The 19,213-nt window shown below is 32.4% G+C and overlaps 1 pseudogene; it reads left to right on the top strand.

Annotated features, from left to right (window-relative positions):
• The first annotated feature begins 1,349 nt into the window (after positions 1-1,349).
• On the top strand, positions 1,350-18,238 carry LOC124371297 (annotated as a pseudogene).
• Positions 18,239-19,213: the final 975 nt, after the last annotated feature.

Genomic DNA, 19,213 nt, shown 5'->3' with positions numbered 1-19,213 from the left:
CGCACATTCTGCGCACTGGTGCAGGAGTCAGGCAAGAGTACAGTAGTCAAAAGAGCACTGTGATCTGATAGTGGTGGGTAAAGCACCACTGTTTTAATTGTTAGCTTTGGCAAATTTGAAAAACATTGTCAATACATGCTGTACCTCTTGTAGGTTCGAGGTTAAGGCAGTAACAGTTGTGCGAACGAAGCATATCCAAAAACTGTAACGAAAAGTTTCGAGGTAACCTTATATCAATGTTCAAGTCCCCGCACACAATAATTGGTAGGCTATAACAATCTAGTAAATGGATCATTAGCCTATCCAGTCCTTCAAGGAATGATTCATGGTTTTCCATCAGGAACACGATAAAGAGAGACTAAGAGGACTTCTAAGTTATCCAACCTTACCTTTGCACACACAATCTCAAGGTCACTTTCCTGGCACATGTGGCTAACGTCTATTTTTTGGAAACTGACACCTTCTTTAACATACACTGCAACACCACCTCTTGACTTAGTGTTCCGACAGTACATTGTTGCACACAAATAGCCATTTACATTGATGCAGTTCTTATTATCTTCATTTAACCAGTGTTCACAAACGCAAAAGACAGAACAACCATTTTGTGAAAGTAAAATTTCGACTTCAAACTGTTTATCCGCAAGAGATTGAGCATTGACCGACAATATTTTACAACGTCTAGATACATTATTTAAACTATCAATAGGCCCAGTCAGATCACTACTATACGAATCATCTACACCACACGACACGGGTAATCTTATGTTGGGTTCTTTTCCAAGGAGGTCTTGGGCAAAAAAGACTCATCGCCAACTGGTCTTCGAGGAACTCGAAACATTTTGACAAGGACACCATCTGGCCAAATGTCAGCTTCCAGTGCAATATCAATTTTGTTTTCTGGCACACACACTTTAAAAGATCTGTAAGAGTCATACTTAGTTTTCCATTCTTCACATTCAATTTCACACTCAAATATATCTTTCAGATAGGACGAAAGGTCCTCTTTACCTACTTCTACGGAAAGCCGAGACACAAAGAGCCATTTTTTACAAGGCACAGTTTTAATTAAGCAGTCAGTTCTTTTACCAATTATAGGCCTAGGCCTATTAGACACATTAGACCTTGTATTTGGCTACGTAATTGTAGTTTTCTCTCATTAATGTGCTATTTAAGAATAAGATCGTAAATATCTTCAGTTTAAATCTTTTAATATGTTACTAAAATGCTCTTTTTCAATAAAAACGTATTTTTAATAAGTTGAGAGAAGCTATTAACCAGTGCACATTGAAACTGTATGAAGTTTACTTAGCCTGCCAGTATGGCAAAAAATAATTGAAGGGGAAACACATACATACACAAACAGTGTAGATGTAGGTCTAACCTAACAAAAACAATAGTTGAGGGTGTATAGTTTTTGTCAAAGGTTTAAGTTGATATAAATTGTGGTAGAGAGTAAAGAAACATGTCGGAGCGAAAAGTATTAAATGTAAGTACCTAAAAAATTCCTTTTTTTATGTTAAGTTATTGACAACCTAGATCTTTAGACATCAATGTGGTTTGTAATGGGACTATGCCTAACCGATTTTGGTCATAACATTTTTTACAATGTTACCATAATAAGATTTGTAGAAGCAAAATTGTTAATAAACTAATATTTGTCAAAATTACTTTCCAATGACCTCAGATCCACCACTAACCATGTAGATTAAGTGCATTGAAGGAATTAGGTAATAACCCATTGTTTGTGTTAGGCCTAGTGGTGTTTGATTTATCATTCATACAGAAAAACAATGGGGGAGGCTTTAATAAGCGGCCTACACTTGTTATTCAGTTGTTTTTGCCGAATTGTTCAATACATTATCCAACTTTGATGCGAAAAAAATTGTACACAATAAGAGTTAGATTAATTACCAACAAGAAGAATCTCATGTATTACAATTTTAAAAACATAAATTTAACACTAACATTACAAAACAACAAAACCAACTATGGCCTAGACTTACATCTCAAAGAAACCTTACAATATTTATAACATGGCCAGCTTGATAGCAATGAGTAACAGCTTTTGTGAAATGGAGGAAAGAATTATTCTCCCTCTGGGTTACCAGGAGCCAAACGTACATGTTGAAGCCACTTAAACTAATCTTGTCACTTGTGAGAAATATCTCACATATTTTCCTCATATTCATCACTTCATCATTTCATCATTTTTATCATTTAAATCAATCAAGCCATCTGACACAATTGATGCAGCTAAAAGACTAAACAATTCAGATAGTAATGACATCCACAATATATCCAATAATCTGTTAAAGAGATTGATTTATACTTTTGTTGAGCCACTAACACTTTGCTTCAATATGTGTATGAGTCAGGGTATTTTTCCGGAGCAACTGAAGGTGTCCAGAATTTGTCCAGTCTTTAAAAAAGGTCCCTATAATGATCCAAGTAGCTACCGCCCAATTTCGGTCATCCCAGTCTTGTCTAAATTACTAGAACTACTGGTCTATGACCAAATAAGTGACTATTTAGAAGAAAATAAAATTTTAAGTCCATCACAATTTGGTTTCAGAAGAGGTAAATCCACTATTGATGCCATTGACAAGCTAATACGAAATATACTGTCAACTTTTGAAAATAAGGCCTTTGCTCAGGCCACTTTATGTGACCTGAGTAAGGCCTTTGATTGTGTAGAACACAGTACTCTTTTTAGCCAAATTAAAGCATTATGGAATTCATGGAAGTGCCCTTGATTTTATAAAAAATCATACCTCATCAATAGAACACAAAAAGTATACATCAAAGGAAGTTGGTCACAGGAAGTCAAAATAGAGTACGGTGTCCCTCAGGGATCTGTACTTGGACCCTTACTTTTTATCATATATATAACATTGGCTGTTGATGCTAATACGCTTCTCTACGCTGATGACACAACTTTTTTCAATAGTAGTAATAACCTGAATGAACTAAAGAAATTAACCGACACCACAATAAACAAGGCATCAATATGGTTTAAAGAAAACGGTTTTTTAATGAATGAAACTAAAACTCAAAACATTTTGTTTACTTTAAAATCAATTCCTGAAAATAGTTTTTAATTTTGAATCAAGTAGTGTAATCAAAATTTTAGGAATTCATATTGATAATAATCTTTCATGGGGACCTCACATTGATTTTCTGTCTACTAAATTATCTAGAATTATTTTTTTATTGAGACGTCTATCTTGCTGCATAAGTGAAAAATTATGTTCGGACTGCATATTTTGGATACTTTCAGTCAATTTTGAGATACGGATTAATACTGTGGGGAAATAGTGCTAGAGTTCAGGAAATACTGGTGCTTCAAAAGAAAGCTGTTAGAATTGTTGGTAAAGCTGAATATCTTGATCATTGTAAAACCTGTTTTCATTAACCAAGGAATACTTACAATAGTTAATTTATATTTGTTTTTGACTTATCTGTTTACATTTTAAATAATAAGGACTTAATAAACCATACACAAACACATAATTATAACACACGAAACAAAAATAACATTTTAATTGAATATTGTCGACTGAGCAAATCTTGTAATAGTCATGTTATAATTGGCTTGAAGGTGTATAACAAATTGAAACATTTGATAGAAAAATACCCTCTTAAAATTTATAAAAATAAACTTTATGAATGGCTATTAAAAAACCCTTTATATAATATTGATGAGTTTTTTTCTATTAACAAAATAGACTTTTAATGATTGTTTTAAGATAAACTCATAATATAACTAGTATAATTATCAACTAGACAATTAATGTCTTATATTGTTATATATATAATATTTATGTATTATACTTATTAAATATTATTTAGAGACAATGCTACTTAGTCTGTAGCTGAATTAGACTTTGTCAATGCATGTAACATGTTTTACGACAAATAAACGAATTTATTATTATTATTTTCAGTCTCAAAATATTAGTTACTTCTTGCTGTTTATTGTTCACATTAAAACTGCTATAAGTAATAAGATGAAAAAATCATATGCTAAGTTTAATAAATTGTAATATCGAATTATGCCTTCGGATAAAAACATGGAACAATTCGTTAAAAACAACCGAATAACGAATTTAGGCCACTTATTAAAGTCTAACCCAAACAATGAATAAGTTATGTGTATTCAATTACCTTTTTTTGTTACAACTTAATCAAATTTCCAGTTAAATAATATATTTGATATATCCATGTTAACTAAAGTTATTTTTTAACAATTTCTTATATTTGCTTCAAGACTTTTAGGTGGTTGCAAACTTAATATTACACAAAAATTATTAATGTGTTTCAATTTAATGTGGGAGGCTAATTAGAGACACACTCGTTATTAGATTGTTATTATCAAACGATTTGGTATATTATCAAACTTCGTTATTTTATATTGTAGTATATTTACATTAACAAGAATGCACATTATGATAACAAAAGTTATTAAACTATAGCATTAAAAATAACAAAACCAACTTTAACCTAAACTTATATATAAGAGATACCTTACAATATTTTGCTAGCTTGCCTTGATAGCAGTGTGCAACTGCTTTTTTGAAAGGAGGAATGGATTTCCCTCAGACAGGAGTACTTCTCTGTGGTAAAAAATTACATCGATGGTCTGTTAGACAGTCTGCTGGTATTCTGCTCCTCAAGCTCTACAACCGCTCGTTAAGAACTTTAAATCTCATATTTATCACCATTTTTGGAACTCTCCAAAAATTAGTTACTACTTGTTTTTTTTTGTTTTCATTAAATATTATAATTAATAATAAGTTGAAGTCATATTTGAAGTTAAATAAATTGTAATATTGGATTATTCATTTAATATTATATAAAAGAGGATGTTTGTATGTATGACATGGATACACTCAGGAACTATTTGACCAATCGTTAAAAAAATATGTATGTATGTATTTTTTTCCACGAAGAAGGTTTATATGCTATGACCATTGATGTAACTCGCTACCAAGGGGCGCTGCAAGAGATAAAAGCTTTCAAAACTCATGCACATTATAAACTGCAATTACGAGACGATTGCGTATATTAAATAGCCAAATATTATTTGAAGGCGCTATTTGTCTTTAAAATAAATTTCTGGTTGAACTTAAAGTTTGTTTTGTTAGACCACATTATAATAAAGTACATGTACACATACAATAACTATAAGAATACACTTTTGACAGAGTTTCTTCATCGTGACAACAAGGCAAACTACCATCGCGTTGGAAATATAATTCACTTGAATCAGAAGTGCTGATACACGGGCAAAGCTTATGAAAAGCATGTGAAGCCGCAGGAAGCAGCTAGTTTATTTTATAAAAACAATTTAAACATTTTATAAAACAATCGAATAACGAGTATAGGCCACTTATTAGAGTCTACTTATATTTTAGGTTAACTTATATCTCAATTAATCCTTTGATCTAGGGGCTCAGGAGGTATTGGGGTTTCTGAGTGGGAGAAAACAAATCAGGGAGGAGTAGGTATAAGATGAGGGGATAACAAGGTTTATTACCGGTAGCATTCAAACAGGAATTTGAGAGGGGGAAAAAAGGTCTAACAACTGCATTTAACTGTAATTAAAACCTTCTTGGTACCAACATTTGTGTTGGTTAAAAACATGTTTGTAATTAATTTTAATATTTAGATATGGAAAATTATGAAGGAAACAGAATTTTTCCGGACATTTGCCATCCATCGTTCAGTGTTACAAAAAATCAGTAACACTACGTTTTGAGAACTGCAATCTGATATCTTCATCGGGTAAATAACTAACCTAAAACATAATTACAAACTAGGTTAAATAAAAACAATTCATACCAGAGCGTTGTGAGACGCGTAGGTCAGGAATCACAACCACCATGTTGTGGGTTAACTTCATTAACTCTAAAACAAATAAAAAACTAAACACAACACTAATTATTAAAACTAAACTACAGAAAACAGGTCACAATAGGTCTGCATTCGTCGATCAACCACCTATGACTGAAATGTACTGTTACTGATTATTTATATCACTGAACGATGGCAAATAATCCGGAAAAATCCTGTTTCCTACACAATCCTTCCATTCCATTGTCAAAAACAAACTTCAAACAAAGAATGAAAAATTAATGGTATAATCTATTACATACTACAGTGGTGTATCACATTTGTATATTAAAATTCATTGTCTTGACAGTTCAATGTTTGGAATAATAACAATTTTGTCTTTTCCAGAAATACTATCCCCCGGATTTCGATCCTTCCAAAATACCTCGGATGAAATTGCCCAAAAACAGACAGTACACTGTTCGTTTGATGGCACCTTTTAACATGAGGTAAGAATAATTGTTTATAAAAATAATAATAATTGTATAGACTCAATAGAAATATAGATTACCTATGTGGTTAATCTGTTCTAAATATCTTATACTCCATTGTACAGTATGGTTCCAAAGCAAGGGTGTTGATTACTCAAATGTTTTCACACACAAAAATTGTTGTAATTTAGACTTACATAATACTGATATACAAAATAATATATAAAGGTGTGTAATTTGGTCAAGGGTTAAAGAGAACACATGAACAACATCTATGCAGTCTCGACTTCCTGTCAATCAGTTGGGGATCCATTCAACATCAGCTGATTGTTATCCAACTGGTTGGTTCTACAATATTATCATTACATGTTTAGTGAAGTGTCATTTAGTAAAGAGTTACATTTTTGTGTAATTTTTGTATTATATTCATCTCTTAATACCAGTTTACAACACAAGAGAGTAATTCTGTGGAACAACAGTCTGATGTGTCACATAATATTGTCTGGATGGTAATATTTTTTTGTATTTGGTATGTCTACTGGATGTTCTAACACTGTTATAATAAACTCTGTGAGTGGTGTTTATACGGCGTCCATCCGAATCTTATCTAAATGCTCCGAATGTTGCAGATGCAAGACTTGCGGAGAGTACATCTACAAAGGGAAAAAGTTCAATGCCCGCAAAGAGGATGTCGAGGGGAGGATTACTTTGGGATCCGGATCTACAGATTCTATATCAAAGTAACTATTGTATTTATTCTATAAATAGATTTAGTGTAGCTATTTATAAACAAATATATGGTACCTTTACCATATATCTGTGTATAATTACAGTTTTTGTGGCTATTATAATTATTACAAACATAGATTTATATTTGTTAACTGTTTGAATTTACTAAAACACCACAACTCATGAAATAAGGACTGGTTGACGACCAGATTGTTAAATTATAAAACATAATTATTTACCGGTAAAGTCATTGATAATGAATTATTTTAGTTTGATACAAATTTTAAACAACACAGTGAGATATTTTACAGTGTATTTTAGTAATTAATGCGTTTATATTTTGTGGTATAATGATTCAGTACCATAATACAAATAGGCCAAAGGTGAGTGAATAATAGTCTACTGTGCACAAATATTTTATTGTTGTAACTTTTACCATCACAACAAAACACACAATTCAGTTATGTTTGTGTTTTATTATTATTTTTTCTTTGTACAATGGCCTTAAATCTTTGATATTCATTTAGAGACAATTGGTATTAAAAATAAACTTAAGTTTTAAATGAATTCATGTTTAGAAATTAGCTGTATAGATGTTAGTAGATATAGACGTTTTTAAAGTGACATAAAACATGTATGCCTGGTAGCTGATTAGACCTGCTCATGTACTTTTTTGTGTCAGAAAACAATTCCTATCTAATCGGCGCTTTAGATCCATGTTGTTAAAGAAATGCTTAACTTTCACCTTGTTTGAAAAAGCATGTGTCATTGTTTTGATTTTTGAATCATCGCAAATTGATTGGTTCTGTACCCTCAAAAACATTTAAATAATTTTCAGTGCACACGATGTCTCCAAGAAATATCTTTTAAAACTGATCCAAAAAACACGGACTATGAAATAGAAGCTGGTGCCACACGTAACTTCATGGCTCTTAAACTAGCCGAAGAGCAGGCTCAAAGAGAAGAAGATGAGCGGAAAGAAGAAGAAGCTAACAATCCGATGAAGGTAAAGAAATATATAAATGATAATGTTTAGGCTAATTTTAAAAGTCATGTCTATTCTTTAACATTGGAATAAACATTGGCAAAACAATTGGAAATTTGGTTCCATTTGCATAACTGTGTATTTGAAAGGATAGCAGGATTTCGGACATTTGCCATCGTTTTAGGTTATAAACAACGTTTGGAGGATTGAAATCTATCCTCTTCGTCAGGTGGGGGAGGTATTAATACATACAAAAATAAAGAACAGAAAGAAATAAAGAAGGGAAAGAAAAGGGTTCAAACATACCCAAAAGCTGCTTGTAGTGCAGTCCAGGCGTTGTCACTGCACAGGGTGCAAGATTTGTGCTCCCCCAACTGACAAAAAGGGTACATTTCAATTCTCAAAACGTTATGTTATACCTTTTATAACCTATAGCGATGGTATATATCTGAAATCCTGTATCCTTTCAAACCTTTCATTGTATATTTGAGTTTCATGCATTTACAGGTAAATTATTTTCTTGATTTTGTTTAAACTACTACTTTTTTTGAATATTCAATTGTTTGTAAGCAATCGTTTTCATACTTTCTTATGAAGCTTGTATATCTTTTTTTATGCAACATAAAAGCATAATATTTTTTTGTGGTAATCTTTTGCTTTTGTATACAAGTTGTTCTATTTTGGGTGACAAAAATCCGATTCAAAGCATCAAAACAAGAAAAAAAGTTAAATGGAATGAGCATCAATATGCTTACCGATGTAATAGGTTCTTAAAAAAATCTTATTTTTATTCATATAAACAATTATATTTACAAAATCACCAAAAAAGTAGCCATTAAGTGAAGTTTTTAGTTTGTGCCATTACTAAAACCTCTGTCATTAAGACCTGAATGACCGTGTTTCACGGTTCAAAAACATATTAAAGTATTTGTTTGCATACATGTAAGCCTCCAATTAACAGGTTGTGGTGATTTGTCGTGTGGACAAATCTGTTTAAATTTTGTGAGATCACTAAATATCTTCTTTTTGTCTTAAGCTTCTGGAGAACCGAACACAACAATCCAAACAAGAGCTGGAACTGCTGGAGTCACTAGAGGACTTGAAGGATTTGAATAGAAGACAGCGTAGCATAGATTATGATTCTATGCTTAGTCAGTAACGATACGAAGGAGGCAAGAGAGAAAATACTGAAAATGCAGGAAGAACAAGATGAGAAGTTTATTAAGTAAGTTGCTAGAATTTAGAATTACCTGTTTGAGGCCCTTATGCTCATATTTGATATCAATCAAAAATCTCTTACACTTTAGATTTGTCTCTTGTGGTGGTTTTCAAATATATCCAACTATAATTCTTTGCCCCACGGACTTCCAAAATTCCAATGTTAATCTTATTAGAGTATATATTTGTTGGCTGAGCATTAGTGAACCCTATCACTTGAGAGGCTAGATATTTCGAAAACGAACCTACCTATTGACTTCAATTTTTTCATGAAGCTTCATTTATATATTGGCAACACTGAGTTTGATGATGGTGCATGTCACTCCATGGAATTGGCTGAACGTTAGTGAATATTTTTACATTGGTCTTATAGGTTACAACGATGAAAATGAGGAAATAACAGAATAAATAAAAATTATAAACAATCTGAGTACTTACAATCATATGAGGTTTCAACATCTGATATTCTTATTTATAGACATAAGAGAAAAAAAATTTAAGTGAAAAGTCAGTGTTATTGGTGACAAGATTCGATTTCAGCACACACTCTTGTGTTGTAGTACCATCCCTAGTTCACACCAAAACTTTAATTATTTGAACACTGCTATGAAACTTAACTTAATGAACAAAAATGTGAATAAATCTTGTGGCAAGATTTCTCGAGAAACATTTAATCTGTAAACACTTAATTTCACATGAAACTTAATTTCTACATAGACAAGATTGAATCCTATATGATGGTACATTGTAACTGAGAGTTATTGAAGCCTATTACTCAGAGTGCTGACACAATTTCTCTTTTGTCTGCCGAGACTTGTAAACATTTCTCTTCAGTATGGTCTGTCTGTCTGTCCATAGGACATCTAAAGAATTAATGAACTACAGATTTGAAATTTTGCAAACAAACCTCAGTGGAGTCTGGTATACAACATGTGGTGTGGTGTACTTTTAACACTTCCCACGCTGTAGACGGATAAATTAGAATCGTAGACTTTGACCAAAACGCCAAATACAGTTATATCCAATATTATAGATTATGTATAGATTACGCTCCGTGCTTATCGCGGTTGCCAAGGAAGTATTTATAAATGACCTTCACTCTGCGGCAGGAGGACTGGAGAGCCCTTTGTCTAAGTCCGACCACCTGCTCGTCAGTTCTACGTCTCCTACAGAGCCATAACCAAACATATCCGTGGCGTTTATTACTGCTTTCTCGGTTGTCATGATTGCACGTCTACTACGTATCTCGTTATTATTCTTCATCGTGTGGTAGTGTTGAAATTAGTTTGAAATATTTTATATCTTGTTTCATAGTATGTCTATATGTGTCATATATAACAATGAAATTAAAATTTATTTGAAATAAATAGGTTTTTTAATAGTTATTTTTTATCAATAAATACACTAATTTTAAGTAAAATGCCCAGTTTTATACTTTATTTGCTTTTACCTTTTACAATTTAGTTGTAGTAAATTTAGCTTTGAACTTAAAGAAACAACACTTGTTTACTTGTCTTGGTGTTACAGGAAAGTTAATGGATTTTATTAGTGGCGTGCGAAGGGTTAAATTGTTTAGTTTAAAACAGCTGATTATTAAAACACACATTGGTTGCTCAGGCAGTTATTGCCAATCCATAACTAACTGTCCTTATTGAGGTATTTTTTACAATATGGCTGTACTTAGTAGACAAAGATTCCTTCAATTTTAAAATTCTACAACAAATAGTAGGGGAGAGGGGGGTACCTTTGAACTGGGGGCACATTTGAACAAGTTTAAATTTCCCGCCATTTGATGAGCTAACTGCCTGATTTTTTTTCTACTTCTTCTTCTCATCTGTATGACCTAGTACACCTGTTTCCCTCCATTTCTTTTAACCTTTGTATTCAGTGCCAGATAGGTTAGTTTTTAGCCACATTTTGTAAACTTTTGAGTTTTTGAGTTGTAAGACTGTCAGCGGAAGAAAGAATTGAAGAATTGACCAACCTTATATTCTAAGGTAAGTACATTTATTGAGCAATTTTTTGAATATAATAACATAAGATAATCTGTTCAACTAACTAAGAAAAAAATCAGTTTCTTCTACTGTGACATGTGGGGTACATTTGAACAAACATTGGGGGGTACATTTGAACATTCTAAAATTATTCATAAAAGTTACTGTGGTTTTGTAAAAAAAGGTAAAATATAAGAAAGCCGAATTTTTTAGGTTATTTATTAGCATTTGTACAAGTTAAACAATTTATTTATTTTATTTTTTACTGGAAAATTATAAATATTAAGAGAATTGTTTTAAACCTAGAACATATAATGGTAGGCTATCATCAAGATAGAATAAGCATGAGGCCTATTTTTTTGTATTAGTTCCATGTTTATATTTTTAAATCTAGTACTTTTCTTACATTAAAACACACAAGTTGTCTTACGTCTTAAATCTCTTCATTAAAAAAAATTTGATATCAGCAGCCTAATATTGAAACAAACCTAATTTGATCTTACATTGTAGGCCTTGGCCTACTAAAACAATAAATTACTAACTTACATTATGTTTAGGTAATAACTCACTTTGTATTGTTTCAGGTTACAATGGTTAGAAACTACATCAAGAAAAAAGTGGGCCCAGAGATAAATGAGCGAGATGTGGAGGAAGCTGTTAAGCTTGTTTTGGAAAAAAACGTCCCAATACGTCAAGCAGCAGAATCGTTTGGCTTGGTTCATACCATGTTATTCTATCGAATAAAAAAAGCAAAGGCTCTTCTAAAGACAAATATTTACCATCTGAGCACACTGATATCCGAGTCCCTTCAGCACCCGCACCCCTTTTAACATTTAATAGCAAGTACACTTCTAACCAAGTATTTTCAGCTCAAGAAGAAAAAATGCTAGAAGAATATATTATTACATGTTCTGCGATGAACTATGGTCTCACGTACAAAATCATTAGAGCTCTTGCATTTCAGTATGCAGAAAAATTGGGCCGATGTCCAAAAAAAATGGGAAGATAATAAAACAGCTGGTTTAGATTGGTTGAAAGGTTTTATGAAAAGACATAAAGATTTATCACTGAGAAAACCTGAAAACACAAGCTTAGCTAGAACATTAGGTTTCAATCGGAAAAACATTGAAGAATTTCAAAAAAACTTAGATGATGTTTACAAAAAACACAAATTTTCTCCGAGTGACATTTACAATCTTGATGAAACTGGGATTAAAACTGTCGTGCAAGCCCCAAATGTTGTAGCTAAAAAAGGCACTAAACAAGTAGGCCAAGTTGTGTCTGGAGAAAGAGGCAGCCTTATTACAATGATTGCTACTGTTAATGCGGCAGGCAATACCATTCCTCCAGTTTTCATATTTCCCCGAGCTAGACTACATGACAGTTTAATGGTAGGTGCTATCAGTGGAAGCTTAGGACTTGTTAACTCCCCTACTAGTGGGTGGATCACTAATGCTTTGTTCCTCAAAGTGCTGGAGCACTTTGTGAAGTACAGCCACTGCTCAAAAGAATCACCAGTTTTGTTGATTCTCTACAACCACGAATCCCATTGCACTCTGGATGCAATATTATACGCAAGAGATAATGGTATTTGTATTGTGACAATACCTCCTCATTGTAGCCATCGTGTCCAAACCTCTAGATGTTTCAATTTTAGGACCATTTAAACAAAACTTAGCCACAGTTCAAAATAACTGGCTAACAAACAACCCCGGATCTAAACTCTCAATTCATGATTTAGCTGGGTTGGCATCAAAAGCTTTTAATTTAGCATTTTACAAGGAAGGAATATCTTAAAAGGATTTGAGGAGTGTGGAATATGGCCATATTCTACAACTGTGTTTACTGATGAAGATTTCCCATTTTTCTGAAGCGATGATAACCTCTAGTACGCCTACACCTGACACTACGAAATCTTCTAATCTAGGACGCGAAAATGAAAATTACAGCCAAGGTACATCTAATGCTAGACCTACAGGTTCAACATCAATTGAAAATGAAAGCCTAAATGATGGGATTTTAAACAAAACCGTAGCAGTGTCCTCCTAGTCCAGAGGTTGTTAGGCCTTATCCCCAGCTGCAGGCAAAATCTTCAGTAGAATGTAAAAAAGGAAGAGAACCAGGAAAATCGAAAATAATTACGGCCATTTCCAGAAAAAATTCGGTTGGAAGAAGAAATCAAAAGAAAGCTTTTAGAAAAACAGAAAAAAAGAAGAACTAAGGAAGCAGCGTGACATAAAGGCAAAAAGAAAATTAGATTTACCAGAAAAAAACAAAAAATCAGGACATAACAAAAGAAGAAAAACAAATAAGCATAAATCTATTTTCATACGAGTCTGACTGTGACGATCCTGACCCAATTTATATGGAAAGTGGAGAATCAGACTGGGTGGAGAGCTCTGAAGAAGATGACAACTTCGATAGGCCTAACCTGTCTAAACAAGTAAAAATATGTCCGATGCTTGAAAAATACTATGCTGTATTTTATGATATAAAGTTGGTATTTAGGAAGGGTGGTTGATTTCCCGGATGAAGGATTTTCTAAAATTAAGTTTTTGAAAGAAGGACTTGGAGATTCATATGAGTGGCCAAAACATGATGATGTTCAAGTGATAGAAAATAAATATCTTTTTTACGGGCCAGTACCTTTGATTGGAAATGGACCCTTTCTCATCGACGACAAGTGTAAAAGGAGAATTCGAATCAAAATACTCAATGTTAAAAAAGTAAAAGTTGAACCTAAATTTTGTTTACACAATCTGTAATGTACCTTTGATTAGTGCACACTATGAATAAAATGTTTTTGTATATTTCCTTAGTTTTTCTTTACTAATTATCCAATGTTCAAATCCACCCCGTCCTTGTTCAAACCTACCCCAGGCTTGTTCAAATGTACCCCTTAGTGGGGTACATTTGAACAACATGCAGTGAACTTTAATTTTTTTTTTTTAGCCTAGATATTTTGAAGATTATTAACATTAATTTAAGTAATTTGTTGCACAATAGTCTAAAGATCAATGTCCCCATGCTTGTTTATCAAAATAATTAATTTAAAAAAATACAAAAATATTTTTTCAAAAAGTGTTCAAAGGTAGGTACCCCCCTTCCCCTATACAAGTATGTAAAGTAACATTTATATGAAACAAAATACCATTTATTCTGAACATAGTACTTTAATTTAAAAAGGTTGATTATCTTCATGATCTGGAATTATTGTAAAAGATAATACAGTGTCTAAAAAGATCCACAAACAGAATTTAAATAAAACTTTTCAAGATAAATTAACTCCTAAATTACAAATGTTATCCAAACAAATTTTCACGCGAGTTCTCAGAACTCTCAACTTGGGTACGAGGGTACTCTGTAGTATTCCCCCCATGCCCCCTATAATATTTGTGTTTCCAAAAATACTTCTTGGTAAATTCTTTGTTATTTACAGCTTTTGTTAAATTATTAATTAAAAAAAGATAAATAAGCCTGAATCACTAACATTATTTATAAGGTAATCATTACAGTTGGTAATATTTTAGTTGCCATAAGTAATTATAATGTCAAACGTAATGTTATGTAAAAACTACAAATGAAATTCAAATAGTAAAAATGACAAAGCATATACTTATTTGACATTTTTAAATATTAAAAATTTAGAATCTTGATTATTGTATTAAATCAAGATATGAACTTTGAATTTTATTTACAAGCTAATAGTTATTTAAATAAATTATGAGTAAATTATCTTGTGGAAAATTACAGTATATAACAACTTAGTTCTAATTTACAGGTCAGTATTTGGAGGAAATAAGCGGGTTGTCAAAGAAGAAATAGTTGAGGAGGAAGTGGATGAAGACAAGTGTGTCCCGCCTCCTGAAAAGAAGTCTCTGATTGTAAACAACTCATCATCATCATCATCTACTACTTCAAAACCTACCTCAACTTCTACTTCTAAAAGTCAGGTTAGTTATAATTTAAGTATGTCCTCTATACAGAAATAATACTGACTATAAGCTACAGTTTTCTACACAAAACGCAAGCTATGATGGGAAGGGTTGATTCAATGTGAATGTTGAGTTTAGCCTTGGTTCACTTTCCTCTTAAGTGCAGCATCTGAAATCCGATGCTGTTGCAGACTTGACTCCTGAAATTTGGAGTCATGTTCGTCTGAAGGGATCCAAAAATAGTCAGCAACAAAGAAGCTCAATAAACTCTTTGCATTGCTTCGACATCTGAGACATCTAGACTACAAAATGCAGTGCAATCTAGGTGAAGAGGTATTTTCATTGTCTCATCAGGAGCACAATTGAGTGCACCAATATTAACTGACACGATCCCAAAGCACGGTGGAGCAACTGAGTTTTCCACACAAAAAGTGACTATGATGGGAAGGGTCGATTCAATGTGAATGTTTCTTATGTATTCAGAGTGGTTTAAAAGAAAAAATTATTTGTAAAATATTTCATTGTAATTACAACTTAAGCAAGTACACAAAAACATTGTATAAGAATAAAGAAACAAAAGGAGAAGCACTTACAGATAGCATATATTATAAAATGTAAAAAAAATATAACAGAGAAACAAATTTTGATAAGTTGTTGATTTTAAATTAAAAATAATGTAATACAATTTTTTGTTTTGGTAAATTTACTAGTTAAGAATCTAAGGATTCAAGTGGAATACAATGATTTAGCGACTGTTAAGTCTATATGATTGTTTAGATTTTAATGTAAGCTGATGTGCTAACTCATAATTTCTCAGATTAAAGTTTTTTTCTAAGCTATTGTCACAAGGTTTAAATTTGCTTAAAGTTTTGAGTTCATAGCAAACCTCAAAGCTTTTTTTATGGTAAATAGCGTGTACTGGCTTTTTATCTTCTTTTTGACTTATTGAAAAACGAAGATCTGTCATTCTCATCTGCAGAGAATTTGAGGTTTGACCAATGTGGTTCTTGAGAAAAAAACCCTCCAGGTTAGCTGGTAAATTGAGTTGTTGGAGATTCAGTCCAATTTACCAGCTACTGGGTAATTTTTTGGGTGACGGTACTTAAGAATTGATCTGTTTTATTCATAATTTTGCGAATACCACAACGTAGTTTATTACACAAATAAATGTTTTGGGCCTTGCAGTGACAATTAATGAATTCATGTGCATAAATAAATAAAAACAATATGTCTCCAACAAGAAGCAGTAGGTTAACTTAAGGGCTAAAGAAATAATTTATATATTACAGTTGGTTATACCTGTTTGACAGTAATAAGAAACATGTACAAATTAAAAAAAAATATTCAGAAATTATTTATATTAACGTGTAATTGGAAATTTATTTTAAGGTTTTGAGATACAAAAAGTGTGTCACTTTCACTTTATTTAACTCTTTTGACTGGGGTTCGATTTTTGGACGTCTGATAAGTATGCTCAAAAGACCAAACGTTCGATTTCTGGACGTTCGTAAATCACGCTAAAAGGACCAGGCGGTCGATTTCTGGACGCCGGAAATTTCGGTATTTTTAATAAATACTATAATAATGTTAGAATTTAAAATATAATTTTATTATATACTTTAAACCATATACACTTTGTTAAAAGTATTAAGGATATTAAAAATATTGTTTTGAATGAACTACAAAATATTAAACAGCAGCAATACAATAGCGCTGTCAGCTGATCACTGCGTACTGCGTAGTGGCTCGCCTCGCTGCCGGACGCCAGCTGTCTAGATATTTACGTTCTGTCCGTTTGTTTTTCTGTGTTTTCGAGGTAGTAATGTTTACTTTCGTACCAATACTTTTTGACTGAATTGTGATGATAATGGCATATGAGAACTTGAGAACAAGTGAACTTGATAGGGAAATAGATAGGGAGCTAGATTCGTCTGATTCTTAAATTCCATTTGATGACGACTCGGACGCAGATCCCACCTAAAAACCCTATTTGGGTGGTTTTTTTTTTTTTTATTTCACAACCTTCAACATCTGGTCAAAACTACAAGCAATCAAGAAAAAAAATCTAGATTTGCAGTTGGTGCAAAGAGGGCTGCCATTCTCTTTGCTTTGGCAAACATGTGTGTAAATAGTGCTACGAATGAAAATTGTTTGTACATAGTGTATATACTTTTTTACTTTATGCCATTGTAAACAGTACATTTTATTGACTTATGCCTATTTTGATTTCACTATATTGTAAAATAAAGTAAGAGTTCGTATAACTCCAATTATTTTTAGATTTACTATGCTGTACTGATATTTCCGAATAACAACTTTTTTATTGCTTTTGTAGCAACATGATAAATTTTGTATAATTTTATTATTTGTATTCCAAATAAGTTAACATTTGGTACACATGTAGAAAACAATATTCTCTGTAAAATAAACTGGTTTCCCACAGTTAAAAACTCTTTGGTTTTATCAGTAAAACACAATAAACTAAAAAATAATTAAATAATTTTGTTATTTTATTTTTATTTTTTTATAAATGCAAAAAATGAGGGTCACATAAGACAATTTGGAGTTTTACCTACTTATGCTGATTTAAAATGTACATTTTGACACAAAATATATAATCATAGGCCAACGAATACATATTTTATGATTTTTATCTTGAACCACATGACTGACAACTGAGCAGTTTTGGAGCTAGTCCACACAGCAGGTATTACAGTATTGGGTAACATCCATTTTAGGGTCCGGTCCTTAAAGAGTTAAAGTAACGACCATGAATTTGTTTTATAATTTGCAGTCAATGCAGGACACGTCATGGAACAGGAGCGTGGGTGTGATGGCCAAGAAGCCTCTGACTGGTCTGGTGCGAGTCAAGAAACAGGAGCCTGTTGTAGCGTCTGCACAGGTGTTAGCTGACAGCAGCAACTCTGAGGTGCAGAAACCTGCACTCTCATTGGTCGGAGCGTACTCGGACAGCGATGACAGTGAATCCAATTGATCTTTGTACAATATAGCTCTAAGTGTATTATATATTATACGTATATTTTATCACCACTTTGTGTAACGTGCGTATTAATAATTCCCAACCCTTCAATAGAAATCCTCTTCTTTGTTTGAAGTTTATTTTTGACGATGGAAGGATTGTGAAGGAAACAGGATTTTTCTGGACATTAGCCATCGTTCAGTGAAAAGAAATCGTTCAGAGTCGTAGATGGTTGGTAGACGAATGCAGACGTATTGTGACCTGTATTCTGTTTTCATAATTAGTGTTGTGTTTAGTTTTTTAAATTAGTTACGGTAAATTACGTTTCACAAACACGTAAACAAGTCTGTAGTAGATTTAAAACTAAACATTCAAATACGTTAGCTCTTTCTAACATTTCATATTATACTGTATATTTATTAGTCGTAGGTTGGTCGACGAAAGCAGACCTATTGTGACCTGTATTCTATAGTTCAGGTTTAATAGTTAGTGTTGTGTTTAGTTTTTTATTAAGTGTATGTTTTAGAGTTAGTGAAGTTGACACACAATATGGTGGTTGTGATTCCTGACTTAGGCGTGTCTCAACGATCTGGTATGGTTTGTTTATTTTAACCTAGTTTGTAATTATGTGTTAGGTTAGTTATTTACCGGAAGAAGAGATCAGATTGTAAATCTCGAAACGTAGCGTTACTGAATTTTTTGTTTCACTGAACAATGACAAAATGTCCGGAAAATTCTATTCCCTTCACAATAGAAATCCTGTTTTCAAAAGATTAGATTTAGGAAAATCTAAGAATAAATCATTTCCTTATTTAAACATTCTTCACTACTTGAATTTCCAATTCAACCTTGTGGTTCCTTTGTACTGGTATTTATAGTTTAGTATAAATGCTATAAATATATTTCGACTGTTACACATATTCCACATAGAGATCCTGGTTAAGTATTGTATTGTGGACAAATACAAAGTGAAAAGAAATAAAAAGGCAAAGTGTTATTGGCTCTTCTAAAGAATCAGTCAATAAAGAATAAATAAGTCATGAGTC

This window comes from Homalodisca vitripennis, unplaced genomic scaffold, assembly GCF_021130785.1.
Source record: "Homalodisca vitripennis isolate AUS2020 unplaced genomic scaffold, UT_GWSS_2.1 ScUCBcl_1242;HRSCAF=4620, whole genome shotgun sequence".
Taxonomy (NCBI): domain Eukaryota; kingdom Metazoa; phylum Arthropoda; class Insecta; order Hemiptera; family Cicadellidae; genus Homalodisca; species Homalodisca vitripennis.
Note: the sequence above shows the minus strand (reverse complement) of the source record. Positions and strands in the feature narration are given on the sequence as shown.